Below are 4298 nucleotides of genomic sequence, written 5' to 3' on the forward strand. Positions count from 1 at the left end.
TCACTGGTCACTTTAGCAGAAAAGAACAAGAACAAATCATTCACAAGAAATTAAAAACATGGAGCATGGAAATAGATCTATATATAGAGAGAAACTGCGATGCAGTAATTCTACTCACATTCCAACACTGAAATCACCAAATAGAACAGTAAAATAGCACAAGAATATTTTACAATAAATAAGAAATCTATTCAGCTTGTAAAAGAAAGAAAGAAATTGCAATCTAAGAATTCCATTCAAGACATTTTCCATCGTTATCACTGAACATATCGTTACAATAGTACAAGATATAAACCTTCACAAGGAAAAATAAAGAGAGGTTTCAGCAAGGATATTGAAGAGTAAGAACTACAAGATCACCGACCAATACAAACATGTGGCCCAATTCTGAGGTTGAGAAGCTCTGGAGATCTCCAGCTGATCAGTAAGCGCAGTTGTGACACCGAGCTCCTGAGTGGAACAAAATCATGAGCAAAATTTCACATCTCGCTGTAAAATTTCATTTTCAAAAAGATTGTTATGTGAGATCTCTCATATCACAAGCATACATTTCATGAAATTCACCAGAAAACAACGCTCATACAGATTCATTGGAACATAACTATCATAGGACCAATGTAAATTAGCGCAAGAAAATAATCGCAATCATATCAACATGGTACAGCAAAGAGGAAAAAAGGAAGTTCTATAGCCAAAAAAAGGGTAATACTAAAGTTGATCTACTCATCAAGAATGCAGAGAAACTTGTGATTCTTGCATCTGTTGTGGACCTCATCTTATTAAGGATGACAGAATAGAGAGTATGGGACACCCCCTTTTCTGACTAAGCCATTGTCACTGTTGTCAAGATCCTACCTGCCCGCTACTTCGCTAAACATAGATCCAAGAACAGTCTACATCACAACGAAAATAATAAAATTTAAATTTTTATAGAAAAGAAGAATAACCAAATAAGATTCCATTTAGCGTAATGAGAACCAACACTGGATCAAGATCGTCTCTTCCTCATCATCTAGTTGTTTAAAGGTACCAACAGCACCCGTTAAATAAGGGAATATGAACCAAGAAATAGAAAAAGAAAACCAAGAACGAAAACCCTGCAACAGTCGATCAAGAAACCGAATTTCCATCAGTGGAGAAAAAAGTTATAGGACGAAGGGTCCAAGAAAACAAGAAATAAACGTGAACCAAGAAACGAAAACCCAAGCATGTGAAACCCTCCGGCATTCGATCGAAACCCTAGCTAGACGAAGAAACAGGTAAAGGGACATAAACAGAAGAAAGAAAGAATGGAAGAATGAGACGGGCCAAGAGATGGAGTATCGGCATTAGATTGAAACCCTAGCTTGATGAACCAGTCGTCGAGCACCAAGATCCGTCATCTCCCGCTGTCAGGCCTTCTTCGCCTTCCATCTCTTCCTCACCTCTCCCTCTTCCCGCACACTCTCCCTCGCTGGTGGCTGTCCCGGGCTGGGCCGGGCCGGGCCGCATCCCTGTCTGAGTCCAGTTCGGAATTTTTTTTAAATTTCGATTCGAAAAATTTTAAAAAATTCAGATTCAAATCCGATCCGAATTCAGTCCCGAGCTCGGCCCGAGTCTGGATGGCCAGCCCAATCCTATTTTCAACAGCTTTCTTCTAAGTTCCCCCTCTTAAAAGGAAAAAAAAGAAAAAGAAAAAAAAAAACAAAAGGCTAACCTCTAGCCCTTGGATCCTTTGCGGACGACGGCCGAAGATGTCGACACTTCGTCCACCACCAACGACAAACAGCTCCCATCCTTTCCGACCCCTTCGTCTGCTCCACCTCCGCCGTGTGCTCTTGCTGCGGTGCTGATTGTGTCGTCGCTGCCGTTAGCGTCGTAGCCGTCGTCCTCCGCGCTCTGGTCCTGGCAGCACTTCCGGGGCGGCCCGCCGCCTGATCTGGAGAAGATCTAGGTGAGGTTGTAGATGCTGGCCTCCAAGAAGATGGTTATGGCGGCGGCTGCGAGGAAGATGAGGAGCCAAGGGAGCCCGTGATGGCGAAGACCCTGGCCTCAGTGGCGCTACTGGTGTTGGCGGTGGCGAGGTGGATGAGGAAGAGGCCAACTAAGGTGATCTAGGAGGAGTGGATCAGGACCTTCTTCGGGCGGAGGCAAGGGCTCGGCAGGCAAGACCTCTAGCGGAATCTCGACCAAAGACATCAATGGGAGCGGTGGAGGGAGAGAGACAGAGGGGTTGCTTCGTGCTTGTCAGTCGGCGTGGTCGGTGGTGGCTATGGGGAAGCCATGGTGATGGGATTGTGGTGAAGACAAAAATGGCGGATAGAAGAAGACAAGACACTCGCGTCATCCATGGGGAAAGATGGAAGACGGCGATGGCCGGCGGACGGACACAAACCACAGCCCCAGAGGCTAGGGCATCGAACGAGGGAAGTTGGGAGGATAACAGGAAGATGGAACAACGGTACTAGGTTATTTGACTCGGGCAGTCGGGCTAAATTGACTTAAGAGGAGAAGTCATGTAGGAACTGGGTTGGAGCCTTAGGCGGAAATTATCATACGAACTTCGGGCTGACATTTGGGTCCGGGCACGGACCGAATCTCGGTTGGACTAAAATATATCGAATACGATTTAAAAATAAATGAGCTCTATATTTAATCTAAATTTAAACTAATTTTTTTTAAATTAAATTCAAAATTGATTTAAAATCAATTCGATTTAATGGGTTCGAATCGATCTCCAGCCCAATTCAATCCTATCCAACAACGTCAATACTCATAGGCCCTTATTTATCGAAGAAGAATGGTGGTGGGTTATTGCATGTAATGACGGCTGTCGTACCAGATATTTTATAAATATGCTAGAAAATTTTTTGTGGACCGCAAAGGTGTAGAAAATTGACGTGGAGTGCACCTTTATGTGATTGGTCTACTAGCCATCGCTTCCCAACATGCACTTAATGTTACTGTTTATTTTTTGTTTGAAAATTTTGAATGATAAAAATATTTAGCTCTTTAAAAAAATTATAACATCTTATGCCATATTATGACATCCTGTGTGTAAGAAGCTATAATTTTGATATAGGATGTCATAATATACATAAGATGTCATAATTTTTTTTAAAGAGCAGGAATATGTTCATCATTCAAAATTTTTAAACGAAAAAGTAGAATTGCAGGCATTAAATGCGTGTTGGAAAGTGGTTGGATAAAAATATCCTTTTATATTATGACATCCTGGTCTATATTATGAATCCCGAGCCATATTATGACATCCTGCATGCAGGAAGTCATAATATGCTACAAGATGTCATAATTTTTTGGCAATATGATGACATTCTGAGTGTAGAAAGTCATAATGCCACAAGATATCATAATTTTTTTCAAAGAATAGAAATATTTTTATCATATTAAATTTTTAAATAAAAAAGGAAACTGCATGTATTAAATATGTGTTAGAAAGCGATGGCTACGTGGATCAATCACATAAAGCGGTGCACTTCACGTTAGATTTTCTACACTGCCTGCGTGCATAAAAAATGTCTCAAACAGGCTACGCGGTATTATAGGTCATCAGTTTAAAGTACTTCGCCCAGGCCCAGGAGCGGTCCGACCCAACTAGGAGAGATTACTGTATGCACTAGGTGCACGTAAACTAGGGCAAATCCTGGAGCATATGTACAATGGATAGTGCACAATCGAAAATTGATGAAATACAAGGGGTAGCATGGCGTGTTATCCACTGTGGGATTTAATGCGGTCCAATTATACTGATACATATAATACAGAGGCCCCAGCTAACGACTATCTTTCAAGACCAAGTCTAGTTCTTGCTCCAGCTTCAGGCTCCAAACAAGATCTGGACTTTGTCATCATTTTCTAAATTTTCTAAACAAATACTAAAAATGTTAAAAAATATTTTAGTTCGATGAATTGCCATTAAACTCACATATCAATGATAATTATCGATTAATTTAACAAATACATCAAACAAAAATGAACAATATAAGAAAAATAAATAAATTTGGGGTTGCTCAAAACTCCCTAGGCTCGAGTGGACTGAACCCTAGCCTATGAAGAGCTCTTCGCTTCTTCTCATCCAAACCTCAATGACATATGCTGGTCCATTTAGTCAAAGTGGTTATTCTAGTATGAAAAAATAAAATATATATCAGGTTATCATGTTTGATATGAAAAATAAAAAAGAGAGATGGTTCTATGTTTATTTTAAAAAAAAAAAATAAATAAATATCATAGAGAGATTGATATTTAGTAAATTTCTAAGTGATGATAATATATACTTGACAAAAATACCACTAATA

The 4298-nt window shown here is 40.2% G+C and overlaps 1 long non-coding RNA gene across 2 annotated transcripts; it reads right to left on the reverse strand.

Annotated features, from left to right (window-relative positions):
• Window positions 1-205: 205 nt before the first annotated feature.
• LOC105040472 (uncharacterized) lies at window positions 206-2546 on the reverse strand. Of its 2 annotated transcripts, none has more exons than XR_012140220.1 (2): window positions 1697-2546; window positions 206-1493 (listed from the first exon to the last, which is right to left on the reverse strand). It is a non-coding gene; the product is annotated as an uncharacterized lncRNA (long non-coding RNA). The 2 variants fall into 2 exon arrangements; XR_012140219.1 differs by having other exon boundaries at window positions 206-1497.
• Between the last annotated feature and the right edge of the window lie 1752 nt (window positions 2547-4298).

This window comes from Elaeis guineensis, chromosome 3, assembly GCF_000442705.2.
Source record: "Elaeis guineensis isolate ETL-2024a chromosome 3, EG11, whole genome shotgun sequence".
NCBI lineage: Eukaryota > Viridiplantae > Streptophyta > Magnoliopsida > Arecales > Arecaceae > Elaeis > Elaeis guineensis.